The following is a 19,528-nucleotide window of genomic DNA, read 5'->3' on the forward strand; positions in this document are numbered from 1 at the left end:
TATCATCCAAGGGTCCAATTGTCTCCCTAGATGGTCTCCTGCTTTGAATGTATTTATAGAATTTTTTGTTGTTGGTTTTTATGTTCTTAGCAATGTGCTCCTCAAATTCTTTTTTAGCATCCCTTATTGTCTTCTTGCATTTCTTTTGCCAGAGTTTGTGTTCTTTTTTATTTTCTTCATTTGGACAAGACTTCCATTTTCTGAAGGAAGACTTTTTGCCTCTAAGAGCTTCCTTGACTTTGCTCGTTAACCATGCTGGCATCTTCTTGGCCCTAGCGGTACCTTTTCTGATCTGCGGTATGCACTCCAGTTGAGCTTCTAATACAGTGTTTTTAAACAACTTCCAAGCATTTTCGAGTGATGTGACCCTCTGGACTTTGTTTTTCAGCTTTCTTTTTACCAATCCCCTCATTTTTGTGAAGTTTCCTCTTTTGAAGTCAAATGTGACCGTGTTGGATTTTCTTGGCAATTGGCCAGTTACATGTATGTTTAATTTAATAGCACTGTGGTCACTGCTCCCAATCGGTTCAACAACACTTACATCTCGCACCAGGTCCCGGTCCCCACTGAGGATTCAGTCCAGGGTTGCCGTCCCTCTGGTCGGTTCCATGACCAACTGGTCTAGGGAATAGTCATTTAGAATATCTAGAAACTTTGCTTCTTTGTCATGACTGGAACACATATGCAGCCAGTCTATGTCCGGGTAGTTGAAGTCACCCATTACTACCACATTTCCTAGTTTGGATGCTTCCTCAATTTCATATCTCATCTCCAGGTCTCCCTGAGCATTTTGATCAGGGGGACGATAGATCGTTCCCAGTATTAAGTCCCTCCTGGGGCATGTTATCACCACCCACAACGATTCTGTGGAGGAGTCTGCCTCTTTTGGGGTTTCGAGCTTGCTGGATTCAATGCCTTCTTTCACGTATAGAGCGACTCCGCCACCAATACGTCCTTCCCTGTCCTTCCGATATAGTTTATATCCAGGGATAACCGTATCCCACTGGTTTTCTCCATTCCACCAGGTCTCCGTTATGCTCACTATATCAATGCTCTCCTCTAAGACCAAGCACTCCAGTTCTCCCATCTTGGTTCGCAGGCTCCTAGCATTAGCGTACAGGCACTTGTAAGCAGTGTCTCTCTTCAAGTGTCTTTGGCACTTGTGGTTAGGCCTGTGGTAATTTTGCTCTTCTGAATTTATATCCTGTGCCCCTGCTCTCACAATGCCTACTTCTAGGCCTACCCCTTTTAAAATTTCATCATTTCTTTGGTTTTTATCCCAGGGGGGAGGTTTATTCCGAACCGGACCTTTCTCAGCTCCTGTCGGGTTTCCCCCCTCAGTCAGTTTAAAAGCTGCTTTGCCACCTTTTTAATTTTAAGTGCCAGCAGTCTGGTTCCATTCTGGTTCAAGTGGAGCCCGTCCCTTTTGTACAGGCCCGGCTTGTCCCAAAATGTTCCCCAGTGCCTAACAAATCCAAACCCTTCCACCCGACACCATCGTCTCATCCACGCATTGAGACTGCGAAGCTGGGCCTGTCTGGCTGGTCCTGCGCGTGGAACTGGTAGCATTTCAGAGAAAGCCACCTTGGAGGTCCTGGCTTTCAGCATCCTACCTAGCAACCTAAATTTTGCTTCCAGGACCTCACGGCTGCATTTCCCCATTTTAAAGTCTGTTCTTAAGATGTTTTATAGTTTGCCTCCCTGGGCTTCTTCTCGTCAGAAGGGCAGGATATAAATTTAATAAATAAACTGTACCACCAAATATTTTAAGTTTCTCATGTTGACTTGGTTGACATTGCCTAAGTTTTATTTTTGAAAGAACTTTATCTAAACACTGAAATAGTTAACCATTCAAAAATCATGCATGTTAATGTTGCTTGTTGAAGAAGAAAACTAACCAGAAGAATAAATCTTATTAGTACAATTTAAAAGCCGTTTGATGGGGGTGATTCTGGCACATCATAACAAAAATATCATGATTAATTGAACAGTTGGAGCTGGTTCATCTCCTGAATGACTTCACAAATTCATTCTGCTTTATTACTAAAATGACCAAATTATTATCCCATTTTTTTGATGAAAACTAATCTGAAAACTATTCAGAATAATTGCTTGGTATGTACCTACCTTCTAGTGAAACCTACATCTCTGAATATATATTAAGGCTATATTAAACAATAATGTACTTCTACTAAAAATGATGATTAAATAGAATCTTCCTCGCTAGTGATTTAAACTGTGATTTAAATCATTAAAATTGAGTCTATCAGAGAAGTGATTTAACTCATGATTTAAATCAAATCAACCCTGCCTTTGCATAGTGATTCAAATGGGCCCATATAATGTAGATTCTTTGGTCTTGTGCAAGTTACAGTGCAGTCTTAACCATATCTTCTCAGAAGTAAGTCCTATCAAATTCAGCAGGGCTTACACCCAGGTCTCAGTGAGTAAGCAGGTGTCCCTGCTCTAATATTCTTCCTTGATATACTACATTGTCTACCTTTTCTAAATAAGAATTTTTTCAAAGTTTCTTGTAGTCATGTTTGCAATATTGCTTATTTAATATTGTGTCATGTTGATTAACTATTCTCAGAGTTTGCTTCTAAGTCTAATCCATGCAAACTATGAATGATTACACTTTTCTAGCTTGGAGCCTAAGTTGTGTATTTGGTGCATTGGTTATCAGGGCCTTTGGTTTTTTCCTAGCCATTATTCTACCTGAATCTACTCTGGAAAGGAGTGACTCCTTTCCATCACTGTCTGTGTGTAAGGTTATGTGTGTAAGGTTAATGAGATTCACCTCCTGCCATGAGTCAGCAGGATTGTGAAATATATTCCAGAGTTCAACTGGGTGGATCAACATATGAATCTTGCTGCTCTGCTACAGTGCTTGTTTCCTAGACTTCCAGATAATGACCAGAGATGAGAATAATGCTAGGAATGCTTTTATATTTTTAATGTACCTTTAATGTACTAATGTCTGCTCCTGTTCATGGTCAAGTAAGAGCATTGTGCTCAAATGTTTGTACACAAATAGCTTGCTTACATTGATGTGAAAACTTGCCATAGCCTTTTTTGAACAAACATTTTTCCTGCCCTGTTGGTATCAACATCTTTATGCTTTTCTAATGAGATTAGGAAAATGAATGACTACCTATTTGATTTTTCAATTAACTGAAGAGCAAAACCTTTTGCAGTAACAGGTTAATAACAGTAGGGTGTGTGACACCATTAAATAAGCTACCAGTGAGTAGCAAATTGGAGGTTGGTGTCAACTGTCAAACTTAAAGTAATTTTCCTGGCATCACCAGCTATGGAAGGGCTTCTTAGCTTTGCTCTCATTTTTCATATTATTAGTGTAGACTAGACTTTGGCCCAAGGATGTGGCCTGCCAAGGGCCGTCTAGACTCTAGAGGGATGTATTTGGCCCCCAGACTTCAAGTTACCCATCCCTGCCAAGGGGTATATTAATTTCCCCCCACTTTCATCTGCTGATACGTTCCTGGTCATGACTCTCTCTCTCTTCCAGTTTCTCCACTCTCAGGTTTCTTTCTCCCTCTACTGATCCTGTACAGATGTTACAAGCCCCACAGCTGTTCCCAGGGTCACCATGGGGGGACCACAAGGGGGATGGAGGGCCACTTGCCTGGTTGCAACACAGACAACAGAAACACTGAGAGAACAGGTGGCTGGATAAATGTTGTATATAAGTGATTGTATTGTTTTAATACTGTCTAAATTGTATTATTTTAGTTTGCTGTCCTAGGCTACTTGAAGGAAGGTGTGAGGTATTATCATTATCGTTATCATTATTGTTATTATTGTCTGGAATTGACTCCCATTAAACCTGCATGAGGTAACTTTTCTTATGTCCTTCAAATCCCTTCTCAAAATCCACATTTTCAAGCCTTTGGTGAAACCTGTTAGTTGAAATATCTTACTAAGGTTAAATATACAGAATGGAAATAAAAGCATATGCTTCTACCAGCTATCCCTGCCTCCATCTCCCTTGCCTCATACTGTTGTCTTCCTGTGTTTAATTTAGGTTATAATCTCCTCAGGGCAGAATTCTCATAGTTTGTAAAGTGTTGTGCACATTGATGATATCCTAAGAATGATGATATATTGCTAGTTATAACTCCTTTAAATCATTGGCAGAAAGCCCTTGTATGCAGTGCAGTATGACACATCACTGTGTGGATCCAGGGGAGCAAGGAAGGTGGGTTGTAACTATGGCCAAGGCTTCAGTAGAGTGGCCTAGCTATGGGCTCATCTAGGTGATGGTGCGTTACACTCAGAGTATAATATCCTCAGCAGACAGGGTGCCACCACCAAATGTAGCCCTGCATGCTCTACCTACTAGACACTGTCCAGATTTCATGAAAGGATCACATTGTGCCATCAGCTGGGAGGGGAGTGTTGGCAGTGCTAGGCAGCATTTTGCCTGCTAACATAGAGCTGTGCACTTTTGAGCTCAAACCCCTGCATATGAAGCAAAGTGACATATATATGCCCACATATGATGCAAATTTGGCTGTAGCTAACAGCATCCTCACCTGGTCGCTACTTACCAACAGATTCACTGACAACATTCTTGAACAATGAAATTTTGCTGATTTACCAAATAGTCCTAAATATAGAGGTATCATGGTCAGAAGTGTTTGTGCTTCCACTGTTTGGCATTTTTAAAACACGACGATCAGTGAGAAAATGAGCTGTCCTGTGGGGAGGGAACCCCACTACCACCACTAATCATGTGTACAGCTGTTTTAGGAAGGTACAACCCATATGTTATTTATTTTTCATAATTTCAGTCCTGAAGATCCCCTGAGCCAGGGTACAAATAAATGCAACAAGGAATGAAATAATAAAATGTTATACAGTAAAATCGCACTAAATACAAAAAACAGCCAACAAGCATCATCATCGTCATAAACAAACGCTATAGCACCAGCATCCAAAAACATTTTTAAAGAGCCGGGTTGTAAATGCCTGCTGAAAGGCAAGCAATGCGTGTACCAGGCAAACCTGCCTCTGGAGAGAACTCTGTAATTATGGTGCCAGACTGAAAAGGCTCTGCCTCTCATATGCTCCATACAACAAATTCCTCTTAGTAGTAAGTGTGCATTTTGGAGCAACTGCAGTTTCCAAACACTTTTCAAGGGTAGTCCTATGAAGAGTGCATTACAGCAGTCTAACCATGGTATTTTCACAGTATGGGTAAGTGTGGCCAGGTTTGTAGCAGGTTGCTATAGAACAGGGGTGGAAACCTGTTGATGGCTTACAGCTTCCACTATCCCTGACCACTGGCCATGCTGGTTGGGGCTTAGGAGAGCATTGTGCCAACAAAATTTGGAGAGCTACAAGTTCCCCAACCCGGCAGATGCTAAGACCTATAAATCTTGCTATTGTAAAAAAGTTCATCCTATTAGCCAATTTGCTAAGAGAAAACACTTCAGCTAATAATCTTTCCATTTAATTGAGAGTGATAGTACAAAATTACCTCTAGTTCTCATAGTCCTGTGGACATAACGGATTTGGAATCAGCTGGTTATGTTGTGCTTTTGAAGCAAATAAGTCTGATGGGTTGAGCAGCATCCTGTTTCTTCAAAACTTAGAAGTGATATATCCTCATTACTAATATTGGTAGGAACAAAATTCACTGACTTTCCCCAGAAAGACATCCCTGGTGTTATGAGGAGAGAATGGAATGTAAAAGTGTAGTAGGGAAATTTTCCTTCAAACCAGTGTCACTGGTTCTGTACAGGACCATTTCTTTGTGGTAGCACACTTTTTAAAAAGGAAAAGAAAGAAAAGTAGATGTGTTGGACACTGCAATTAGAGGTTTCAAGACACAGTTCAATGTTGTTAGGCTATAATAGTTACACCATACTGTGCTAGTTGCTGAGACTTTACAAATAAAGAAATACCCCGCTATACGGACCTTCACTTTACGGACACTCACGAGTACGGACATATTTACAGTAGCACCATTCCCCTGTTTACGTATGCTCGCTTCGCAAGAATGGACACTTAACGGCATGACGCCACCGCCCGATCAGTTTCCAACTACAAACTTTTTCTTAAAATAAGGCCTACTGTGTGTATTTTAGTTATAAATGCGTTATTTACATCACTTATGCCCGTATATGACGATTGCAGTGCAGTATATGCATCGATAAGTGAAAAAAGGTAGTGCTTCGCTTTAAGTACATTTTCGGTTTATGTACTCTCTCTGGACCCATTGCTTACGTTAATGCGGGGTATTCCTGTATTGTTACACTTTTCCAAACTGAGCAGGGTGATTGTGTGTCCTTTATTTTGGTATGAATAGTGTTTGGGAAATAGGAACACAAGAAGCTACCTTATACCGAGTCAGACCATCGGTCCATCTAGCTCAACATTGTCTACACCAACTGGCAGCAGCTCTCCAGTTTTTAACTGGCATGGTGAACCACAAATGTTGGATCCTGGCTGTGTGGTGAGCACTTTTCCATTCACAGTTCCTGAATGGCTGGGGTAACATTTCAGTGACCCAAGCACGAGAGGACAGGCCCTTTGAGCACAATCCTAACCCTGTGTTTGGTTCCACCTACGTGCTTGGATCATTGAAAAGCAACTTCCACATGAGTAGAGAAAAGTTGCAAGAATCCCATGAAATTCCTTTGGAACTCTATGTGCACCAAACCAGTTTTTCTAAGTAAGCTATAAACGTATAATAAATGAGACATATTTTTCTACTGATTTTGTCTTGCTAGTGAGTTAATTTTCTGTCATGCTAAGATTTTCTGTTATACCAAATTTCACTTCAGACTTTTTAAAAGAGAAGTGCTGTTGATTCTGTTTTACAGGAGGGGAAAAGTAAAGGTCATGGTTTAAATATCAGAGATTAAGTGGAAGCAGCACCACCATAGCTATCTTTGGATGGATTTCTAGCATTTCTTTTTAAAAAGACCACACAGTATTGAGAAGCTAGGGGTGAGTGCATTAATCCACATCTATCTTTGTGGGTAGATTAAGAGCAGCTTGCAGTATTACTTAAACGTGTATATGATATGCGTTTTCCATCTAAAAAGCAAAATAAGAAGTGCCTCTTGCTATTGGAAACAAAATAGTGAATTAATATCAAGTAAAATGCCATGAGGCCACTGGTATAATCTGATAAAATGTATGAACCAGCTTAAAATGTCCATGTGTTAGGAAGCTCATTCTGGTAAATTTTGGTTAGTGGTCACCAGTGAATGGGCATTTTGCAGCCAAAATTTGTATACAGAAATTTGACCAGTTATGATGATGATGATGATGATGATGCACCCATCATCCACAGGTCGCAGGGCAGTTTCCAACTATTTTAAAATACAGCATTAATGGAACGTATGCCCTGTTGTGCATAACCCTGTTAAGCTCAACTGGAGATCTGTGGTACAACCCCAGTCAGTATACAGTAGTTTTAAAGAATAGGGTTCCTGTCATTTGAATGCCAGTTCTAAAATGGTATGAGAGCATTTCTGCACTTTATGTCCTCAGAAGCAGGACTAGGGTCATAAGTTGCTTCGGAGCTTAGTTCTTGGTAGTACTGATTAAGTATTTAAGAATGTAGTTAAGACTGTTGGAATTAAAATTTCAGAGTCCACATTATGAGACACTTAATGAAGCAGGCTGTAAAATTATTGAACAAATTACAGCAATTGAATATCATCCCTCACTTTTGCTAGTGAAGAAAAGAAAGCATGGGGTGGTGGTGGGGATTGAATTGAGGGGCCTAATATTCCAGAACTTAAGTACAGTTATCATTTACTTCTACTACATTTTAGGGAGGTAATAGTTATTCTTAAGTTGAATAAAAGTACAGTATTTAGTATGAGTTAATTAGCTAACTGGTGTATTAATTTGATTTGCTGAGCAGTTGGTTCTGACAGTTCTCTTGAGAATCTCTTTGGGGGTGGGGGAGAGAAAGCTATAGACATTTTGGAATTTGTAACCAGTTGCAAAGAATGACCACTTAACCTGCTTCACCCAAAAGATGCTGGTGAATATCAGAAAAAGCTTGCTTTAGTAGAATAACATTAAAAGACATTTGCAGTTAGAATTACATGGTTGACTGAAAATGGTGCATCACCAAGAAGTGGGATTTTCTCCTCACATATGCAGAAGCACATGTAATGGGTAAAACTATTTCTATGGCACGCTTCCCATGCTTGCTTAATGCACAGTGGGCTTGTTACAAATTCATGTCAGGAGTATCAGCATATGATTTATGTTGTGTAAATCATAAATACTTTATTCAGTATTTTCACTGCTCATTTAACAGAATCTTCTGGCAGTACTTGAGAGGGAAACCAATCCCCTGAAGAACTCGCTGCAGTCGTCAGCAGTATCTCCTCATTAATGCTGTCTGCAGTCAGGGCTGCATTTGGTCTGCTTGCTTTTGAAATAATGGTTTTTACATGATGAATAAAGAATCCTCTGTTTTAGTTGTTTGAACTATCAGGCTTTTGTCAGAAACAAAACAAGAGTGGCATGTAAATACGATTAAGCTACTATAGTATTTGTTTAGCAAAGCTATTTTTCTGTTTCAAAACCATTTTATAAACTTGAATAGTTGCAAATATTGATTGATTGATTGTACATCGCTTTGGGTCCACTGTTGTGAAGGCAAGCAACTAATAAATTTTATAAATAAATAAATAAACAAACAAATAAATAGGGAATGTTGTCCTGAGTTAATGTGCATGCATAAACTCAAACACTGTTAAGTTGCAAGAAAAACCCTTAGTTAAGTGAAGGCATAAAGCTGGGATGATTTTAAGGCAAGGGGTAAAAAACTGAATAATTTTATTCTCCTGTAGGAATCAGGGTAACCTTAACACTATGCTTCAACTTTTGGCAGTAAAAGAAAAGAAACTGTTTTCCATTAACTGTTTATTACATAGGCACAATGTATAAGGGTTGACTATTAAATAAAATGATCACTTTATGCAGTTGGTTTCCACCTCAAATATACTCTGAGTTCAATTAAATGAATATGTATATATTATGTTAATATTTTTCTCTTTCATGTGCTGGTTGGGTGTCCTATCAGTTTTGGAAATGTCTTGGGTTATTTCTTTCCCTTATGTCATAAGCCTGGGCTCCTACTGGGAGAAAGGGCAGGATATAAATCAAATAAATAAATAAAAATAAAATAGGCCGCGACCAGCAGAGTTATCATGGTGGCTGTTTAGAACAAGAATTGCTCAACTGATTTAAAAATAAAATAAAAATGTGTGTGTTTTTAATAGTGTGTCTTAACTGTATCTTTTAACTGATTAAGTGTCCTTTTCCATTTAATTTCTCTAGTTTTCAAGTTTCAGGGACTAATTATACAAACATATGCTGTAGTCAAGTATTTCTAGGGGTGCTTTCACACTGCACTTTATTCTGTTATTCTGATGATTTCTTTCCTGGTAATTTGCACATTACATTGAGCTTTTACACGACATACCGGGTAGCTCGGTAGTTCTGGTGGAATGTAGTGCAAGTGTAGCGCTAATTTCCGCAATAAATGATACCAGAAATAATCTGTTAGCAAGGCTGGGAACCCTGAAGATTGTGGGAGTGTTTCACTAGCTGCTGCTGCTCACGTGACAGGGATCCCAGCATGCAGTGTGTTCCCGCCCTTTAGTCACACAGGCTTTTTTATTCTTTGCCTAACAAACGTTGTACCGGTATTCCAGCATCAGCGCATATAGCAGCAGCATTTCACACACACCCCTGTCTTGATACAACTAAAACAATTAAAAAACTAAGATCCTAAAGGGAGAGGGCTTGCATGGTGACGGGACAAGATCTTAGACCTCCTATACAGTGCGGAACAGTGTGCATGGGTGAGGGACGAAAACAAGCTGTGTGAAAGACAGTTGCGCGAAATGCCGCTGTATCGGCTGAAAAAGTACTGTTCCTTATCGCAAGAGGTACTGCAGTGCGAAAGGGATTTTAAAAATCGGGACAGAAGCGCTACCTTTTAAATCTGTTAAACTAGCACTATTAGCCCCATGTGTGAAAGCAGCTTAGGAGATGCTTGCTGTTGAATCTGAAGCATTATTGTTTACATCAGCTGCCACCAACTTGGTGCCCCTCCCCCATGTTTTGCAATACAGCTCCCATCACGGCCATGCTGTCTGGGGCTGATGTGAGTTGTAGTCCATAACATCTGGAGGGTGCCAGGTTTGTGACAGCTGATTTACATTTTCATTTATCTTTCCAATGAGCTGGAACCTTCTTTCAGTTAAGATTCCTTTATCTTCAGTTTCTTCCTGCCACAGTCCCTTTTTTTCTTGGCCACTACTTTCACCCATACCTCTTTTGGTTTTTATTTAGGTTAACCATGGTTTGCACCAGTACACATGTAATGTGAACCTATGGTCAACATTATAGGAAAGAAGAAACATTGCTCTGGAGTAGGGAGAAGGGATAAAGAAGAAGCTGATTTGCAAACAATGCAGCCCTTGCAATGTATGGTCCAGTTTCTATTTTTTCAACCCACCCTACTGCATCCCCAGTGTCTACCAGGAAACCTCCTTTACAGGGTAGAAAATGTTACCCCAACCCCCCCCCCCCAGGCATACCTGCAAACATATGTTGATACCCAGCTTACAGTGACAGTGCTTACAAAGTTTAGTGATCACCATATTTCTATCAGTGTGTTGTCTTCTGTTTAGACTAATCTAGTATTGGGAAGAAAAAGGATTCAGAGTATAGCACATGTGCCCTTTCCAGTTTTGATTTGTCAGCAGCTCCAGGTGCTGAATAATTCAACTTGTCATCTGTAATATGCAATGATATATTTTGTCAAAATCAAGTATAACGTACATCAGGTATCAAGCTTATAATACCTGGATAGTTTTAGGGAATGAGTCAAATAGCATGAGGACTTTGACATCTATGGATAGTCAAATGAACAGAGACTGAATGTTTGAGTTTTAAACTCTGGAATTTTTAGAACATTTATTTAAAAAGGAGGAGATTAATGGCAGACTGTTCTGAGTTGACCTAAATCATCTCTAGAAGAGAGCAAACATTAAAAGATCTGGGGAGGGAACATATTTCAGACCATGTTCAAATGATACTTGTCTAGAAAAGGGATAAGCTGGCTAGTCAGTAAATGGGAAAAAGTACAGTCTTCTTATGTGTGTATGTTCTGACCCCTGAATCCTTGTATTACATGTCCTGCTCACATTCCCCTCCATTTGATTCATTCATACCCATTTCCTTTGCTATATATCTTCAGATTTTCTGGCTACAGGTGCAGTATATTTCTTTTCTTCTGGCAGCCATTTCATTGTCTGCTTTTTAAAATACCTGTTTCTCTTCCACAATCTAAATCCCCCCCCAGCTCTCACAGGAGGGCAAAGGGGGCTAATGTGTTGTTCAGTTTCCAAAGATACACACTGGAAGATCCTGGAAACCATGTAGACTAGTTGTGTCTAAAGAAAAACTAACATTCTACTCAAAAGTATACTGGAGACTGCATGCCAGCTTTATAGCCTTTTTCTTTTAAGTAAGCATATCTGCTGTTGAACTAAGTAAGGCTGTTCTGTTTTTAAAAATATACACATATAAAACAAAGGCATACCCCAAATATTTGTCGTGGCATGTTAGAGTGTGAGTACGTTAGAACTCATTTGCCTTGAAAAATATCAGCAGGCTGAATAGTGACACATTTTGCACATATTTCTGTTTGTAGAATTATTTCTGCGTGGGAAAAGATTTAGATCTATGTCTTGGATGGAAATCTCTCTTAATTGTTCATATTTTGTTTTCCTCTTTCCTTGGTTAGCTGAAACCTTAAGATAAGCCAGTTTAACAGAAATCAGTAGTATGAAAATAGAACAACCTTTTGATTTTTGGCAACATTTTTGGGTGAAGATCATCTTGTGCAGTTTGCAAATCCAATGAAATTTGTTTAATATACAAACTTGATCTGAAGTTCAAGAAAAAATAGATGTGAGGTAACAAGTAACTGTACATGGCTAGTTATAATGGCAGTGCATGCGAGGCTGACATAGGCTTAATTGGTGGGCCTGTTCTCTACAAATCTGTGTGTGTCCTTCAAGAAGATAAATCTGATTTGGACCTTTGATGAGCTCAATATTCCAAACATTTGAAGACCTATCTTAGCAAATAAGTTCATGATAGGTGTAGAAACTGTTTTAATAAATCATGACCTTCTTTAAATATGTATCCTGCTTATAGATGTCACTGTGCTGAGACAGCAGCACAGAGGACCCTGTCCTTTAACCTGGGCCTATCTTTGACAGTGGATGCCCTTACCCATGAAACAACATTGTTATAGTGAGGCACAAAACTCCCTACATGAATGCATGCACGGCAATTAATGTTGTCCATTTTGGTATAAGATGTTTAACAGCCACTTCCCAAAGTTCTGTCTTTCACACTGCGTCAAATAAAACGAAGGCAACCAGCCAGGAATTGGCGAGGAGAGGGAATGTGGGGTTAATACATTTTATATGGAGATGTTTAAGTGTAGGGAGCTAATTGTGGGAGGGGATGGAGAAAGATAATTTTTACCCAGTGTGAAATTTTCATATGCCTTTGTGTGTGTGTGTGTGTGTGTGAGAGAGAGAGAGAGAGAGAGAGAGAGAGAGAGATGCATTTAAACCTTTGCCTGGGTTGCATAATATTTTACACTGCAAAGTGCTTGTGCAGGGCTGTAAGTGTACCACATGCTGTGATAAGCATGTGAAAGTCATTTGTATTCTAAACAACTGAGTGTTGACTCAGTTTCTGTTATGGGAATACATAGTACTATAGTTTATGGATTTAAAAGCACTTCCATGATTCTATATTGGAAAGAATAATTTAGAGTGCTGTATATTCCCAAGGTATTAAGTCTTTCTCCATCATGCTTTGTTCTGTTGTTTATATATCATCATGGGTTTTATTGTAGGAACAAAGGAAGTACAGTAAACAAATAGTTAATGATCTTGTATTTGGGATTACTTGAGTGTGCAAATATTTTTCTGTTTGTGCTAGTGCCTCTTGAGTAAATGAACAAATAGCTTTGTGTTTGTTTCTTGTAGGTTTCTCTGTGGCTCCCCATGTGACAACAAATGTCAGCCTTAGTGATCATGCTTTCTATTTGAATAATCTGTTGTACATTTTATTGTGTTGACTGTGATGCTTTTATATTCCTGAACAGGCAAACTGCACAGCATTATTTAGTTTATATGACAACTTTTTGCTTTATGAAGAGATTGGACTTGAACTACCAGGGCTGTTTGCTCTTTACACCTTCTTCTAACTAGGTTGGAAACTTATAGACACTTATCCAGCTGGCAGATAAAACACTTCAAGCATTTTTCTTCAAAATATGATTTGAGAGGAAGTTGATGTGATTGATTTCTCTTGATTTCTCTTTGACTGCCTTGATTTCCATATTGCTTGCATTTTGTCAATTTCCCCCCTATCTAAAGGGGTTGATTGGTACAGTACTAAGTATGAGTTGCTAGGCTGAATTATGGATTTCTGGCACCTTTAGGATTTCTAGACCTCTACCTAAGCCCTTTATTTTAGTCAACTATTTTTTTCTGAATTATCTATACCCTGGCCTTTGTGCATTTTTTTAAAAAATTAGACCATAATGTTGAGAACTCAATACCTATGTCTTCTAGCTTGAAGCAATCTAGGTGAATTTTAAGTTGGCTTTGTCAGTCTCTCTTCTAAGCATTGATAGCAAATACTTGTTTGCTGCTGTGTTTTCATAGCTGAAAAAATATCCACACAAAATCTAATTGTTTAAAAATATGCTATTGAAATTCCTTATGTTTGTAAGACTTCACAAAGGAGGTACTTTTTAAAAAGAGAGCTGCTTTTAATAGTACATCCAGTATTTATTTTACTTTATAATATCTGTAATGTTTGTAAGACTTCACAAAGGAGGTACCTTTTAAAAAGAAAGCTGCTTTTAATAGTACATCCAGTATTTATTTTACTTTATAATATCTGTAATACATTTTAAAAAACTGATGCTGAACTGAAATGATGTAAGTGGAAGTGAAGACAATCTGCAAATTGTACACTCAAATTACATCAGTGACTAACAACTATAGAAAGCCCTCATTCTGTTCAAGTGTTCTGAGTTTGTCTCGTGTTGGCCACCTGCATATGAATGAACACACTTATGTATAGTGCAACTGCTGGAAAGTACAGTAATTATTTTAGTCAGGATAGCAGGAATGACCAGATAAGCAGCTTTTACTGGAGCAGATATACTATAGCTGAACCTTACTTTTAGGATTGCATTTCATGAATGCTGAGGCTTTAAAGGTGTTTTCTGGACTTGGAAAGCCCAATATTTGTAAGACAGACATGAATGCTGTGGTCAAGAGACATGAGGGGGGATTGTAGACTTCATTGATATTTGTCTATCCCAAAATAACTAAAAAGAAACAGGAGTACTGTGTGGGTAATATTCATTAGGAATCTGTAGAATGTGTGTATGTTGCTGTGAATGTTCAAAATGTGATGAATTTTTGACATTTTCAAGTGCGAATGCTGACAATTCCAGATGTCTAATGTCAACTTCATCTAAATGTAATTTGTCAACTTGTGTATATCTAAAACTGCAATTAGGTCACTGTCAATATTTCATCAGTGTACTTGGTCATTCCCAAAATCCAGTTGGGATGGTCAGCATTCACACATGAGTGTTTACTGTAATATATATCTGTATGTGATAGTGAGCTACCCCATACAAGATAAAATAATTTCCTTGCAGAACAAGTTAATTGAAAACATGTGTAATGAATAATAAGCACATCTATGATCTTAGAAATAAATCTGCTGGATTTGTTTTAGGCTTATATTGAATCTGGGAAACAGTAAGTAGATGTCAGAAGAGAATGTGCTTTAAGGTGTAGATTCACTTCCAACAATTCAGTTTTTCACCTAGTTGACTGTTCATTTAAGTTGTCATGTAATATAAGTAGATTTGAACTGCACCTTGTCATCTAAATGTGAAGTCTTGAATCCAGAGCTTTAAAAGAGCTCTTACGCTGTCCTAAAACTCAATTCACCTTTGGCAGCTCGCCAGTGTAAAGCTTGCAGAGTAGGCATGACATGCTCAGACCAATGAGTAAACATGTTGCTTACAATAATTGCAAGTTTTAAGATTCAACCAGGCTCAGAGCAAGTTATTAACAATCAAATCTTTCACAAGATGTTTATAGGTTAAATACGAGATGTGCAATGAGAAACTGTTGTAAAATAAGGGAGACTGAATTTCTTGGACTTAGCTTCCTTTGATAGTTTGAAAGTGACTGATTAGCTATGATTAATAAACGGATATCAACTCTCATGCAAAACTTCTGTTGGCTATAAAGAAGCAGTGGTAGTTGGACAGCTAGGTGGAGTATTCTGATGCATGTGCAAAAAGAATATTCTGACTCTCGGTAGATTTTAGCACTTATTCTTTAGTTTCTGAGCAGCTATTCTTTCCTGAAGTTAGTTCGTCCTTATGTAGAAATGGGGAATGGGTGTGTTCTAAAGATATATATACTTATAGAAAAACCAATTAAATGAACTGTCATATTAAAATTGTGTGACTATATAATCCAGTATCTGTGCTGATAAAAGCTGAATTTTATGATGTATATAAATTATGCCAGTTGAGTGAATCTACTAATTATATGTGCATAATTCACTAAGGACCCCTCCAGACTGGTGCTTTATTGTGGTGTATTCTGCAACATGTCCTTGAAACACTAATAGTGCATTAGTTGTGGATTTATTGTGCTTTAATTTGTGCTTCAATGCTATTGCATTTTTGCTGTCCAAAGGGGGTATAGCAAAACAAGAGTGGAACAAAAATAAACCGAAACATTTGTCTGTAAAAGGTTACGGGATTTCAGCAGGATATATGCACTGACTGGAATTGAAGCAGTGTGACCATGCCAAAATCTTTATAGGTACAAACAGTATTGAAAGCAGGATCACCTATGATCTCCCCAATAGCATCATGAGCACAAATAATCATGAATGTACAATAAAAAGGACATCTGGAGGGGCCTGAATCAAGCAAACTGTTTAGAGTGATATGTTAATACTTTAGACATGAAGCTGTTCACATTAGTTAACAAATATATAAATAAAATCTCCAGCTATTTTCTAACAACACATTCCAGATAGGGGGCATGCCTTTTAGTGGTAATTCATGTAATGTTGGAGGCCCTTGAGGAACTGAAGGGGGTGGATATGAAATAGAGAAATTTCCTCCCGTGATAGCACAAGACTTCTAAGCTCTAGGCTCAATGAGTAGCTTCATTCTGAGCTAGCCCTGAACCTCAGCAGTCTAGTGCTTCACTGCAGTCTGACTGTTGAGTTTAGAGCTAGGTAAGTAGGGTTCAATAACTCTGAACTCAAGCTATGAAGTAAACTGTATTTATCTTTACAACAGTGTATGGGAGACTTTGAATGGGAAGTTGGATTCCGGGAACGTGTGCCTCACAACGCACATGCTCAGACCCTAATGCCACATTTTGCAGAATATTTTTAAGTAATACTTATTCTTAGACTCAGAATAGTAGAGTTGGAAGGGGCCTACTAGGCCATCGAGTCCAACCCCCTGCTCAATGCAGGAATCCAAATCAAAGCATTCCCAACAGATGGCTGTCCAGCTGCCTCTTGAATGCCTCCAGTGTCGGAGAGTCCACTACCTCTCTAGGTAATTGGTTCCATTGTTGTATGGCTCTAACAGTTAGGAAGTTTTTCCTGATGTCCAGTCGAAATCTGGCTTCCTGCAACTTGAGCCCATTATTCCGTCTCCTGCACTCTGGGATGATCAAGAAGAGATCCCAGCCCTCCTCTATGTGACAACCTTTCATGTACTTGAAGAGTGTTATCATATCTCCCCTCAGTCTTCTCTTCTCCAGGCTAAACATGCCCAGTTCTTTCAGTCTCTCCTCATAGGGCTTTGTTTCCAGTCCCCTGATCATCTTTGTTGCCCTCCTCTGAACCCGTTCCAGTTTGTCTGCATCCTTCTTGAAGTGCGGAGACCAGAACTGGACGCAGTATTCAAGATGAGGCCTAACCAGTGCTGAATAGAGGGGAACTAATACTTCACATGATTTGGAAACTATACTTCTGTTAATGCAGCCTAATATAGCATTTGCCTTTTTTCCAGCCACATCACACTGTTGGCTCATATTCAGCTTGTGATCAACGACAATTCCAAGATCCTTCTCACATGCCATAGTGCTGAGCCAAGTATCCCACATCTTATAACTGCATTTGGTTTCTTTTTCCTAAGTGTAGAGCGTTGCATTTATCCCTGTTGAATTTCATTCTGTTGTTTTCAGCCCAATATTCCAGCCTATCAAGGTCCCTTTGAATTTTGTTTCTGTCGTCCATAGTATTAGCTATGCCCCCCAATTTTGTATCATCTGCAAATTTGATAAGCATGCTTTGTACCTCCTCATCCAACTCGTTAATAAAAATATTAAAGAGCACTGGGCCCAGGACCGAGCCCTGTAGTACCCCACTCGTTAGGGATTTTGTTTCCTTTATTTCTTAAAGAGTCCTTGGAAGAGTGATTAATTAAGTTTGCATAATTACTCTTTTCTAATTAATCCTGCAGCTCCCACCCAGAATTCATTTAACTTCAAAGAGCTCAGTCCTTGAAAGTTTATAGGATCCTGGCATTAGGGTAGGGTGGGGGGAGAATTAGCATCTTGGAATGTATGAAATTATTAGGGGTACTATTAAGTCAGATGTTTCCCAAATCTGTTTTCCTTCCACACCCTTTCTGGACTAACTCCACATCCAGTTCCTCTTTGAGTTCAATGAGCATGCTCAGTCCTCAGGCTAGCTTGGCAAGTATTCTTTTCTCCAATTTTAGTCACAGACAAATACTGTTTCTGCAAAACTGAGAAGTCTCCTAAGTTTGCAGAAGGTATTACATTGTCGGTGGGTGCCTTTGTTCACCCAACATGACCACCAAGTTTGATAATAGGAGAAGTGATACGGTGATCAATCTCACTTTCTATACATTCTCTCTCCACCCCTTCATATTGGAAATATGTACATTTCTTCAAGTCCTAGGGCTTAGATTCTAAAACATACAAGGGGGTTCTGCCTGTGCAGCCAGGCTTTCTTGCCCCTTCCCCCCCACCTCCCCAAATGTTGCTGTTGATAGGGGTCCTCAAGAATGTCATGTGATGGCCACAGGGTCCTCGTATGGATACAAGGGATTGGTGGAAATCAGGAATTGGTGTATGAGTGGAAGTGCCTTCGGATCACAGCCTGTGTTTTTAGAGGTGGGAACCATGTTGTGATAGTTTCTCATAAGCACCATCAGATCTGAAAAGGAATGGCTCACTAGTGATCTGCTAAAAGGCATCTGTTGTCTGGGAAGAACTACCACATTCTGTTGGAACTGTGACATCATTAGAGATGTGTCTCTGCTTTTACCGGTCATGTGTTTACCAGTGTTCTGCTGCTAACACTGATCATTTCTGGTGTGTTACAAAGATATTAGCTGGCTTTCATTTACTAACTACAATCCCCTCCCCCCCCCCCATTTATTGTCACAGACTGACAATACTCATAATTTTATTGTTCTTTTTAGGACTGCTGTATGAGTAATCTGATTTATCATTCATGTCTCCAGAACCGTATGACTGTCCATTTATCCTTGTTGATTTTTATATTGGTGTAAATGGTTGTTTATGTTATCTTTGTTATTCCCAGAGAGTTAGTGACCAAACAGGTGAGTGAGGTGAGGTGAAAGCCAGCTTTTGTTGGTATAAAAGTACAGAGCCTTTGAGCTACATAGAGCTCTGTCTGGCAGCACAGACCATCCTGATTGTTTCCAAAAAAAATTGTCTTAATTCCTTTTTCTTTAATTTGAAAGCTGCACACTATGCCAACAAGATGCGGTCCAATGGTAGGTGATCTCTTCCATAATGAAAGACAGCGAAGTTGAACTCTGTGCAGATTCTGCTTCCCCCCCCTTCTCTTCAGAGGCATCTGTGCACTACTCTGAAAATACAAAAAAAAAAAAAAACTGTCCAGCAAAGTGAGGGCATACATTTTTCCTTTCATACAGCTAATGATAAAATAATGCACACAACATACTTGTTTGTCAACGAATATCAAAACTGTATCACAACAGGTTCTAAAACAAAATTGGTACATTCACCACTTGCTGCTAAAAGCTGTGGATTTTATGTAAATGACACTTTGTCTAATATTATAACTGCCTCCATTAGTATTTCATACAATGACAATTTGTGCTAAGAATGGCGTGCTTCTGTTAATTTTTGACAGCTTTGCAAGTGAAGAGAATGAATGCAGAAGAAGACAGCTACTTTTCTGTAAAAGTGCATTGGCTTGCATGACCCATTCTTTGCAGCCCTAGACTGACTGTTGAAAGCAGATCAGCTTGGAATGTACAAAGACACTGCAGGATTTGCATGTGAGCTTCCTTTTTGTTTTGTCCAGCTTCTGGAGCTGGAGGTTGGCCAAGTCA

At 39.1% G+C, this 19,528-nt stretch overlaps 1 protein-coding gene across 2 annotated transcripts in view; it reads left to right on the plus strand.

Moving 5' to 3' along the window:
* The window catches only part of CDK17 (cyclin dependent kinase 17), a 129,942-nt gene that overhangs the window by 17,298 nt on the left and 93,116 nt on the right, over positions 1-19,528 (plus strand). The window contains exon 2 of one of the 2 annotated variants that reach the window (XM_061639525.1): positions 19,327-19,474. The exons of the other annotated variant lie outside the window; for it this stretch is intronic. The gene's annotated coding sequence lies outside the window, so the exon portion shown is untranslated. The remainder of the gene's footprint in view (positions 1-19,326; positions 19,475-19,528) is intronic. 2 annotated transcript variants of the gene reach the window in all.

Source organism: Rhineura floridana, chromosome 8 (assembly GCF_030035675.1).
Source record: "Rhineura floridana isolate rRhiFlo1 chromosome 8, rRhiFlo1.hap2, whole genome shotgun sequence".
Taxonomy (NCBI): domain Eukaryota; kingdom Metazoa; phylum Chordata; class Lepidosauria; order Squamata; family Rhineuridae; genus Rhineura; species Rhineura floridana.